Below are 12,839 nucleotides of genomic sequence, written 5' to 3'. Positions count from 1 at the left end.
CTTTGTGCACACGTTTGTTTGTTTTATCAAATCAAACTTATCAAAGTTTAATACTTTATGACGTTATATTGTTCTTCACTCGGATTGTCAAAGAAAAATTCTTCGAATGTTCATTTGAGTTCAGATGTTAATTTGTGATATTTGTTATTAAACCGCGTGATTTAGGGATGAATACACGTTACTTGTTTTCAAAGATTAAAGATCTAGGGTTAAAGAAATCTTGTTCATAGAATCGAGAGCGCGACGGAGTAGTTCGTGTTTGTCTTTCTTGGGTAACCGGATTCACATCAGAAGTACTTCCAGCAAGAGAGAGTACAGATCCAAGGAATTCATCATAAGAAAATAAAGAATTAAGCTTTATCGAGTATGAATACAGACTAATTAGGAAGTCACTTGTATTGTTACTGATAGATATACCTGAACAGGGAGGCTGAATTATTACAACGTCTGATCTCACCAAGCGAGCGAAATAGTCCCTAGAGCTCGAAGGACTCCCCTTCATTTTTATACTATCTTCTTCCTCAAGGTCATGTAGTGAAGCCAACGAATCAAAGTATTCTTCTGACAACTTGTTAGGACAGCTTGAATTCTGTGAACTGGAAATATTAGATTCAGGATCATCTAGTAGATCATCCAATTCCAAATAATCTCCTCTTGAGAAACATTCAAGTTCAGAAAAATCTTGTGGATAAAAGTTTGATGTGATATCAGTAAATGGGAGCAATCCCGCATCACACTTCGTTTTAGCCTAAAAACGTAAAATTGACAATGAGCCAAGAAACCAGTCAGTAAATATTGTAATTCAGACCGTTATAAGTGTAAAAACCATGATATAACTTATAAGGAAGATAATTCAGCACACCTTGGATTCATTTTTAGAATCTTGCACATATGTAACATTTAAGTCTGGAATGACTGAAGCTGAATTTCTAATCGGCTTTGATCCAACCACACTTTTGTGTTCTGGCAGGAGCGTGATACACTTTCCGAAATGCTTGCACTACAAAGGAAGACTTTTCACAGTGATCTCGACTCATGCACAATTACCAACCAAACAGGTATATTGACTCGCAGTTCCCACATTTCCCAGGAACACAAACAAATGTAACAACTACAATAGGTACTTTTGGCTTATCTTTATAGCGTAGTTCCTTCTGTGTTATCTTGTGGTCGTGCATAAGCCAATCAGTTCGTTGTCCGTGGGGGCCTTGGCCCTCGAAATATTCAAGACTCGCTCTCCACCCTCTAATGGATGAGTTCAAATGTATCTTATAAGCTTCCCTTTTGTCTTTCCAAAATCCAAAATCAGAATCCTTTTCTCATTTGCATCTACTAGGTACCAAATTCCTTCTGCAAGAAGCAGCGAACTTTTTCACTCTTTTTTTTTTCATTTAGGGAACTGTAAAATGGTGGTTAAGCATGCCCAAGAATCTTTAATATTTTGCTGTATATGCAGAAATATAACGATTTAACAGAAAATTACAGATGAAGCCATGAAAGCATGATTTTTAACTGTGCTCTACCGAATGAATCAACATATGTTGGTGAATGATAATTGACGGAAAGACATATTGAGGTATAACTAGGATGATTTTGGAAAAAAACATGAAAAACATCTCAGATCCATGTCCCAGTTAATGAAAAAATATGCCTAAGCACTGAATCAGTCAGCTTATCTAGTTAAATGATGAGCGATAACTAATTAATTCTGCGTAAAAGATCAGTTTGATTCAGCAGATTCAAGGAAATAGAAAGGAGAGTTTGAGCCAGAGAAACTCTACTGATTATATCCTCGCTGCCATACAAAAGCTCCAGATATGTGTATCTGCCTTTGTTGATTTGATCAAATATGCTCAATAAACTTTGAAATAACTGAAAACAGTAGCTGATGATAATGTTATAAATAAAATCTTTTGAACTTATAGCAGCCTAAACGACATGTTTTAATTGCTACGCTACATATGCAGACACAAGCTTCCAGTGAATTACTACTACAAAGAATTTCTCTTCCAATATTGTATAATTAAATAATTTATGTAAATTGAGTATGTGATATTAACTCTAATGCTATCTATCGAGTATTTGCCATTGGTGCCATAAGTTAAAAGCTGGTGGTATTGGCAAGATGCTAACATTTTAAATCACATAGCAGTGGAACTTCAAGTTTTGATTGTCATGCCATCAAAACACAGTTATAAAAATAGTTTGATTCCAAACTCTACTCGAGCATCGAAATCTGCAAGGGATCGTCAACAAACCTTAGCTATTCGTTGGATCCTTGAAGTAGCTTTCAAACTCATGAGAGTTAATAATCAATTCCATAGTATTTCCCTCAATCACAATCACATTACTGTAGCTATGGAACAAAAAGGCGGCATGATCAAGAATTTTTATAAACATTGATCTTCAATTGAAAGAAAGAACAATAACAAACACACATAATTAAAAAAATGGCAGAAACCTTAAAACTCACCTTTTAAATTCCAAGGGTGGTACTGGAAGGGGCTCATATCTGCTAGCACGTTAGTTGGGAGAGAAAATCCTCGAGTGTATCGATCCAGACACAAAAAACTTCGCTCATCACTCGAAATCTGAACAATTTCAGAAGGATAAGAGGGCTCTGCTGGAGGACACATGGTAATCCAATGCAAAAAGTGTGCTACAAACACTTGATGCCTTAACTGGGTTCATGAGAAAACGAAGCAGGAAAATTTTGACAGTCGACTAATGACAGACAAGTTTAAGGTTGTGACAAGAAAAATTATAAAAATCCCATTTGTTATCATACACACAGATGAGCAAATAGTAAGTAGGCGAATGTTTTAAGGATGAATTGGTTATGAAGAGATGTTGGTTTTCATAGATCATATTCTACTGATAACATACGTATCATTGACGAGTTTTGGGCTTTATTCTACAGTGAGATGCAAGTTGATACATATGTTAAAATCTGATATTGAAACAAATCATGATGAAGTTATAGTTCTGAACTCCATCAAAGGGACCCATAGTCTCCACTCCCCTTCCCCCGCCAAGTAACTCCCTTAGCTTATTTTACACATTAGTTTTTAATAATAATAAAACTATAATGTTCCAAACCGCAAAAAAAAGGGTCAGAGAGAAGCTGACTCTTCACATACACGACGACACCCACTAGGGCACAAAATGGGCTCTGCTATGGGAAATATGCTTCCTTCAGAGGTATTTCCTGAATGTAGGGAGTCACCCCCCTACAGACAAGCTATTATCACTAAAATTGTAAGTTTTGACAAACAATTATCATTGTTTCAATAGATTTTTCGAGGTTCCTGTAAAGCAGATGATTCTTAGAATCGTAAGTGTTACAAGTTGGCCAAACATACTTTCATGCTTGTATCTTTCTGTTAACGATCTTAATCAATTCTCATCTACTCAAACCAATCCATACCCATATGTTAATTCATAACTGGTTCCATCCAAACAGAAACAGATGGCCATCAAGGCCAAAGAAGACAAAAATCACACAGGAAATCCTAAGAAAATAGCTAAATGTCCACTATTGCATTCAAACAAGAACACTATACTGGAAAAGAATGCAGAAAATTACTCTAATTATGAGAAAACCTCAAGTACACTGCGATCATAATTGCAACAATTTCCAGCAACCTCAGGTCAAATAAACCCTACTAGGAATTTCAAGAACTGCTCAACAAAAACACCAAGATCACTCAGTTGAAAACTCAATCCAAGATAACAAAGCATCGATAACCAAACCAAAAAAAATACAAGATTTACGCAAACAACTCAAACAAAATTCCCCCGAGAATAATCAAAACTAATAAAAAAAAGAACCCATAAACCAGAGTAAAAGGGCGAAAACCAAACCTTCTCATTCACAAGGCAAAAGCGCGCAGCCCTTCTCACCACGTCATTTCGAGGCTGATCAAAAAATATTACTGGCTTATATGTAAAATATGATTATCCCACATTATCATCGATAATATCTACGTACCTTCGTACTTTGCCATATCAAATATTACTGGTTGTTTCATGAGAAAATCGGGATTTAGTACATATTAATTCAAAGGGATTGTGTATATTAATTTTATTCAAAACATTAAAATATTTACAAATTTGAACCAATTGTTAGTTTTTTGGTTCGTTCTTGGGGTTTCCTGGTTTCTTTCCATTCTTCAAGTCCATCGCATTCCAGAATAAACATCATCCATGGTTTGTTCTTCACTTCCACAAAGCACCATTTTCGAGTACACTATGAACTAATTACATCAAGAATAACAAAGAGAAAATTTTCTGAGATTGAGTTGGAAGAGAAGACGGTGAGGGATCATGTATTGTTTATCTCAAACCTTTCAATTTGTTGTTCTTATCACAGTATAATTATTTTTTGCAATTGGGTCGTGTTCAAAAACTCGACTGCCAGATGATCAAAACTCGAGCAAGCCCTAGCATTGTGGGTCGTGTATTGATGAATCTGGGTCGCGTTCAAAGAGACAAGACCCAGATATCGAAACTTGACCCAGAGAGACCAAATTTTGTATGATTGTTTGTAGGGTCAAGATTTAATGAATCTGGTCGAGATTTATATTCACATATACTAGACTAAGATATTGCAAACAATTGAAATATTTTTGAAATCGCACTTACTTTTTTAATATCAGTTTTACTCGACCCAAATTTTACATTTTTTAATGCTAAATAACAATTTTTTATTGTTTTCTGCAGATTTATTTCCCTGCCAAATTGGAAAGAAATCAGTTTTATGAGTGCAAGCAGATATTGAAGTCTCACTATATTGAGGTGTCTGATAAAATACGTTTATTTTTTAATGATTGGTCCAACAAACCTAATTCGATAATTTAACTAAATTTGCAAAGATTATATGAATTATAATCATATTTTGTGATTTTTGATGAGTAGACATGCTTATCATTGTGGAAGTGATGAATTTTGAATGGTGTAACGAATGAGGGAGGGGCCGTTGAAAGAGTAAAGGATGAGGTAGATACGACGGTGAGAGATAGATGTGTAGACACAACTGTTGTTGATGAGACATTATTTACAATACATGAAGATATGGTGGGGCTGATTGAGACGGCTAAGAGAGTAGAGGAAGAGGTGGATACGACATTGAGAGAATGATAGATGTGCAAAAACAACTTGTGGCCAATCCGCGCTATGATCGGAATATATAACAATAATCTTCCATATTTTATGCACACATTCTAATAAAACCCAATGGCGGGGAAGATGAAAGGGGTTCACAATCAGCTTGACCGTTACTTATTGAACTGCGGGTCATTCATTATATTCTGCTCTTGCATATTGGATCAAAATTTTTATGTTGCTTTGCCAGCCCTCATTGAAAGCACTCAAAACAAGCTGATGGAAATCGGGGTCCATCAATGATACATCCTGTGTAAAGAAAAATGGGTAAGTTTTTTGCAATTCAATCAATTCTCGTGAGCTTTCTTGAATATACCAAAAAATATAAGGGTGTCGAAATCATACACGACCCACCAACCTGACACAGTTTAACGCAAAAAAATCAAATTTGGGTTTGCGGTTTTCGGGTTCGGATCAGATCGGGTTGGACCTGATAGCTGACCCGAAAAAAATAATCGGGTTGGATTGGGTTCTGGTCAACCGGATTGACCCGAAAATTTTAAATTTTTTTTTAAAAAAATATAATTAATAAATATTGTCTACATTTTTATATATTGTATGTCTGAAAAAATATTTATTGCATATTTATATCANTGGGAGATCGACACAAGTAGGATATACTTGTGTTTCCCTAAATCACATACTATTTGTTATTATTTGCATTGATTTGATTTGATATGCTTGTTCTATTGATATATAGAGAGCATGTGTTTAGACGAGTGATCTTGTGACAGAAGTACCTGATAGTGGCGGGATCGCCACGGGCACATTGCACGATGTCACAAGATAGTGTATTGGCGATAGTGCCACAGTCTGTGACGGATAGGTCAAGACACTGGATGTTTGGTTATATCGACGTGGATAGAATCGGAGTTTCTTCTATTACTGTTGGTCGATATAGGAATACCAACTTCTGGAAACCGGGATCCCTAGACTAGGATTGAGTCTAGTCTGAGCCGTGGAGTCACGAGTATGATTGATAGTTTGATATTAATTATGTTTCAGATTTTGATATATATCTGATATCTGCTTCATGCTTTATATTAATTATATGATTGCATGTTTCGTTGATTTATACTGGGATTTGTTCTCACCGGAGTTATCCGGCTGTTGTCGTGTTTGTATGTGTGCATGACAACATGTGGGACAGGTTCAGGGTCGAGGAGATGAAGAGAGAGATCGTGATTAGAGTGGAGACTACGGACTTGATCTGAGATAGGGTTGAACACTTGATATGTAGTCGTTAAACCTTAGTCTTAAATGATTGTATATAATACAAGACTTGTACTTTACTTTTATACTGATATGTATAGCAGAGTGATTCCATTACGTTCCGCATTTGATATTATATTAAAAAAAAAATTTAGACCCTGTTTATTATAATTGATTAATTAGTCCCAATGACGATTAAGAACATGATTAGCGTCCGGGTCCCCACATTTGGGTTCGGGTTCGGGTTCGGGTTGGGCTCGGGTTGAGCAATTTTTGAATAGTACTATTACTTAATCTCACTCAACCCACCCGAATTGACACCTTTAAAAAAATATAAAATTAAATATGTTAATTTCTAACTCAATGCGTAATAAACCAAAGCACTTACATCATTGCAAAACCAACAACCAGGTGTCGTCAAGTCATGGTACTGTTTCTTATTGTAAGATGATATCAACCAAGATTTCGTCGTTATTTCTGTCACATGATTAATCTCATCCTCATATCATGCCCACGATCTACTAATGGATCGCCGTATTCTTTTTTCCAGAGACAATAACAACATATCTCTCAAAAGAATCTCACGTGACTCTTGTAGTACTCATCATTCAACCGTTAAGCATTTTCTCCAATAATTGTAAGAGCTGCAACCGCGATTGTATAAACCTCACACTTACCGCAGCAGTAAAAAAGATAGAGAAATATTTTGTATCATAAAACATAAATTAAAGAAAACTATTAAAATTATAATAAATTTAAACTTAATCTTTTGTGTTGGGAATTCATTCGGCCGAATTATGTTCCATTATGTAGCTAAATCCATAGTAATATCCGGCATAACTATAATGTATGGGATTATATGAGAAATCTTAGTTTGCTCAAACAACATGTCGCCACTCCGGTACGCGCTGTGATTGGAATCCATGAGAGTGATCTTCCTTATTTTATGCACACATTTTGCTCGCCATATTCATGAAAGGAGATCAAAATCAGCTTGACATTTACTTGTGGAACAATGAGTCATTCATCACATTCTGCTATTTCATATTGCATCAAACTTTTTATATTGTTTTGTCTGCCCTCATTGAAAGCATTCAAAACAAGATGGTGGATATCGGCCCCTCTGTACGCTTTTCAAATGATTTTTGCTTCAATATTTTCTTTGGTTTCCTTGGAGGGAACAAAGAAACATCATGATTTTCAAGTGGAGGGAGCGAAAACGAAGATGACCAATAAAGTTTTTAAAAAAATCATAAAAATTGGTATTACAAAACTTAATTAATGCATTAATAATTCAACTCCTTTTCACCAAATTAAAAAATTTAGATACCTTCCGTTTGAATTAAATTTCAAATTAGTCATATATTTTTTATTGACCTCATTTCACAATCTATATATATTGCTTATCATTTCATTTGTTTTTACGACAATCAAATATTTTATTAGTTTTAAATACAAAGAAAAGAAATATCCGTCCAAGTATTTTATCTGCACCATGGCCCTGGATAAAAACTCGTCCCATTTGGAGCAAATTCAAACCTAATTAAATGGGTCTCGGGATGAGTTTGAACTCGAGTCCGGGACTGTCTCGGGTTTGCCTAGACCCACTTCGAATCCTCCTCATGTATATAGTATATATGTATATATATTGAAACGTCAATTACTTGTTTTTTTTTTAAATATACTAGAAATTTTTTTTCTTCTTTTAAGATTTCAGCCAAACTATAAGTGTATACATATATATAATTTTTGTCATTTAAAATAAACCAACCAACCTATTATTTGAAAATCCAAAAGAACTCAGCGCAAAACATAAAATCGTAAACCGTCCAACCAAACCAAAAACTAGTATTTTTCAAAATAAAGTATAAGAATCTTAAATCCTCTTAAAACCACTCAAAAGCATCAAAAATCATAAACGTTATAAATCTTTAAACTAATCTTAATGTGGAAAACAAGCACAGGTCCTCGGGTTATGTAACGTACCGTACTTTAAAACTACGTAAAATTTGCAAAAAATAAAAATTTCTTTAAATAAGTAATAATATTTCAAATTGCAATATAAATAAAATACTTGACTAAATATTTGAAATAAAAACGAGTACAAACTATTTCCATGACATCAATGTCACACTCAACACGAGCTTGCAAAAATTAATTGTTTAAAAGACATGAAGTAATTTCATAAAAATCAGAGTAAATGAATTTAACATGCATAAAATTCTTGAAAACTTAAGCGGTACCTGGGTTAGGCCTCCGCACAGTCCGAGCCAACTCACTGGTCCCCACCTCTCGTTTCCTCGAACTCATCCTCACCTGCATCGATCAAGTCTAGTGAGTCTAAAGACTTAACATGTATAAACTGATAATAGCAAGTAATACATAATAAAACACACATGCATTTTAAAATTGCACATACATACTTAAACTATGAACATACTTACATAAATATAGAGATGACATCATTTCATAAACATTTTCATAAACGTGATGCATCATACATACTTAAACATACATAAACATCATCATTTTGCGTAGAGATATGTTTCAAAGCAAGTGACCCATAACATAATGCGCCTGATCAGACTAAACCACAGTACTGGGCTGGTAGAGATCATCACAGCCTTTCGACCGAACGTCCACTCCCGCATACATAAGATCTCCGATCACGCTTTACCGGGTAGATTGGTCCCTGGTCATACTTTACCGCTTCCCAATCATGATCAAAACCCAGTCATACTTTATCGGGGTGGAGAGATCCCCGGACACGTTCTCCGGCTTCCAAACATAATTGGTTACAAGACAATTTGCATACCTCAAAAACATAAAATATTTTCTTTTTGTTCGTCGAACATACTTATAAAGCGTTGAGGGCTTCGTTGGATCTCGCTTGGGCGACTGCTGCACATACTAACACATTATTCCAGAAAATCTGGCGCTCAGGCGGTAACATCTTACCGCTCGAGCGCGCCCAGCTAAACGGTTCTCAACGAAGCCTGCAACCAATATACCGAAAAAAAACACATTTGGTAGCATCAAAGTTTGAGCAGTCACACGAGAACAATCATAACTCAGTTGTCTCTTGTTCAAAAATTACGAATTTACTGTCAAATCGAATATATCAAAAAGTACTACGTTTTGTATGTTGAAAGTTTTTCCAGAAAACCAATCAAAAATTCACAGGATTTCAAAATGACAGAGGGTGACAGGTTTTGTGATACAGAAATTTCACAGCTTGAGCGATTTTACGATAAAAATCATATCCTCCTAGTTTCTTATACGAATTTGCTATCAAATCGAAGATATCAAAAAGTATTACGTTTTATATGTTGAAAGTTTTTCCAGAAAACCAATTGAAAATTTGCAGGATTCGAAATGACAGCAGTTTCAGTTTTTGAAATCTACAAGTTGTTCCAAAATCGTTCCAAACATCATCGCTCAAACTTTGCATAACATATACGGATTTTTACATACAATATGCATCAAAATATTTACTATGACAAGATCGATACAGAAAAATGAAAGATTATACATACCTTGATGATTTATACTCACGATACGATGAATATCGAAGCGAGGAGATGCAAGAACCGATCTGGGACGACTTATGGCACGTTTCTTGGTAGAAAAAGAACGTAAATCTACCGAAAGTTTCGAGGAAGAGGTTGGGGTGGTGGCTGCTGAAAGAAAAACTTAGAACACTAGTTTTCTTCTAAAAAAACACAAAGTGTGTGTGTGCGCGCGCCGAGGGGGTGTGTGTGTGTGTGTGGATTAGGGGGGTTAATTAGAGTCTAAAAAAATACTTAGTTAAATAATTAGTGATGAAATGATACTAATTTAATTATTTAATCCCACTCAAAGATTTAATACAATAATTAAGTACCAAATTTTCAAGATTAAAATTCCCAAATTCAAATTAGTATTTTTGTAGTATTTTTGAAAAATTTAAAATCACCTAATAAATTAAATTAGGCTTTACAATGTTTAAAATTTCATAAATCATTTAAAATATCAATTTTCTTGACTTGAAATTAAATACCACATTATTCATTAATCGCCTAAATCGTCACCAGTCTTTTTTCCTCGATCTCGCATCGAATATTCGCCTGAAACATAAAACTCAAGAAGACGTTTTAACGTACATCAAATAAACATGTAATAATTTAAAATAATGCAAATCATAAATCATGTTTCGGTAAAATCATTTTAAAATTAAATAAATAATTTAAAATTTTAATAAATGCATGGGTTTACGTGTACTGATTTTGGACTCTACAATTCCTCCTCCACTTAAATAAATTTCGTACTCGAAATTAAATCTTACCAAACAACTCCGGGTAGCGACTTCTCATATCTGCTTCGGCCTCCTAAGTGGCATCCTCCACTAATTGATTCAGCCACTGGATTTTGACCAACTTGGTCACTTTGTTTCGAAGTCTGCATTCTTGTCTGTCTAAAATTCGGACAGTTCTTTCTTCATATGACAGATCTGGAGCAATTTGCAACAGCTCATAACTCAAAACATGCGAAGGAGTTGCCATATACTTCCTCAGCATCATAACGTGGAACACATTGTGTACTCCAGTCATGTTCGGCGGTAGTGCTACACGATAAGCAAGTGTCACAACTCTGTCAAGAATTTCGAATGGCCCAATGAATCTCAGACTCAGCTTGTNATGAATCTCGGACTCAGCTTGTCTCTCTTCCCAAACCTCATAACACCCTTCATGGGTACTATCTTCACGAATACGTGATCTCCCACGGCAAATTCGAGATCCCTTCTTCTCTTGTCAACATAACTCTTTTGGCCACTCCAGGCGGTCTTCATCCTGTCTCGGATCTTGACCACTACGTCTGCAGTCTGCTGAACAATCTTTGGGCCAAGTTCTGATCTCTCACCGACTTCATCCCAATGAATCAGCGATCTGCATTTCGTTCCATACAGTGCTTCATAGAGAGCCATAACTATAGATAATTGAAAACTATTGTTGTAGGTAAAATCCACTATGGGTAGTTTCGATTCCCAATCCCCATGGAAATCGATCACACATGCTCGCAACAAATCTTTCAATATCTTAATCATTCTCTCAAACTGACCATCTGTCAGAGGGTGGAATGACGTACGGAATAGCGACTTCGTCCCTATAGCTGCATGTAAACTCTTCCAAAAGGACGATGTGAATCTCGGGTCCCTATCAGACACAATAAAAACTGGGATCCCATGTAATCAGACTATCTCCAGAATATAGAGCTCTGCATAATGAGTCATGGAGAAAGTCGTCTTCACCGTTAAGAAGTGTGCCGATTTAGTAAGTCGAATCACTATAACCCAAATGGCATTAGATCCTCTGACTGATCTCGGCAATCCAACAACGAAATCCATAGTGATATTCTCCCATTTCCATCGGGAATAGGGAGCGGCTTAAGCATCCCTGCTGGCCTCTGATGTTCTGCTTTCTTTTGCTGACAAGTGAGGCATTCGGATACAAATCGACTGATGTCCCGCTTCATCCCTGACCACCAATATAGCATCTGTAAGTCCTTGTACATCTTGGTACCCCTGGATGGATGGAATACGAAGATATATGTGTCTCTGTCAAAATATCCTCTCTGATCGAATAAACACTAGGCACCCACATCCTTCCTCTGTACCTCACAATACCATCGGACACTGCGTAGAGTACAGTACTGCTCTTGGCTTCATCCTTCAATATCCATTTATGTAATTATATCTTTAAGCATGCATGCAATAGTAACTGAAAATTTCACATTTAAAATAAATGTAATCAAATAACAGATGAAAATACTGCAGTTTAAAGTCACCAAATCGTCAACCCTAGACTTACGTTAAAAAATAAAACAAATATGAAACGAGTAAAAATACAGACAACCATCAACAGAGTAAAAATGAACGAGTAAGAAAATATACATCCACTCTTAACTCAAAACATAATATGCGGAAAATACGGTCCTCGGGTGCGTGCGCACGTCCAACTCCGCCTACTCAGTCTTCGGCACCACCAGTCTTCTGATCAAAATACTCAACTGCATTATTCACACCTAGTGAGTCTAAAGACTCAACACACCTGTAACGTTATAGCAAGTGCATATACATGACAGACAACAGTGAAAAGTACCATAATAAAAATACGTTTCATGATCTTAAAAGTTGTAAGCATAATCATGACCTGTCAAAATGTAACATTTTCATAACATATCAACATATATGTGTTCGTTTTCTTAATTTGAATTCCGTTCATTAGTTGTGACTTTCGTATCATTGTACTAGGCGATGGATCATCTACGTATAACCGCGGTACCCGGCGGCAGGGACATCAGCGACAGTATTACCCTTCCACTGAGCCTTGGCCTTACATGTCATCATATCATCGTATTAGTCATAACCAACTCACATTTTTCAAAACATGTCATCATATTCATCACTTAATTAATAAAATCATGCA

At 35.7% G+C, this 12,839-nt stretch overlaps 1 long non-coding RNA gene across 3 annotated transcripts; it reads right to left on the bottom strand.

Annotated features, from left to right (window-relative positions):
- Window positions 1-252: 252 nt before the first annotated feature.
- LOC140967633 (uncharacterized) lies at window positions 253-4,016 on the bottom strand. Of its 3 annotated transcripts, XR_012173610.1 has the most exons (5): window positions 3,865-3,998; window positions 2,474-2,681; window positions 2,259-2,356; window positions 863-1,350; window positions 253-748 (listed from the first exon to the last, which is right to left on the bottom strand). It is a non-coding gene; the product is annotated as an uncharacterized lncRNA (long non-coding RNA). The 3 variants fall into 3 exon arrangements; XR_012173609.1 differs by having other exon boundaries at window positions 253-596; window positions 2,474-4,016; XR_012173608.1 differs by having other exon boundaries at window positions 2,474-4,015.
- Window positions 4,017-12,839: the final 8,823 nt, after the last annotated feature.

This window comes from Primulina huaijiensis, chromosome 2, assembly GCF_012295235.1.
Source record: "Primulina huaijiensis isolate GDHJ02 chromosome 2, ASM1229523v2, whole genome shotgun sequence".
Lineage (NCBI taxonomy): Eukaryota > Viridiplantae > Streptophyta > Magnoliopsida > Lamiales > Gesneriaceae > Primulina > Primulina huaijiensis.
The sequence above is the reverse complement of the archived record's forward strand: the minus strand, read 5'-3'. Positions and strand labels throughout refer to the sequence as shown.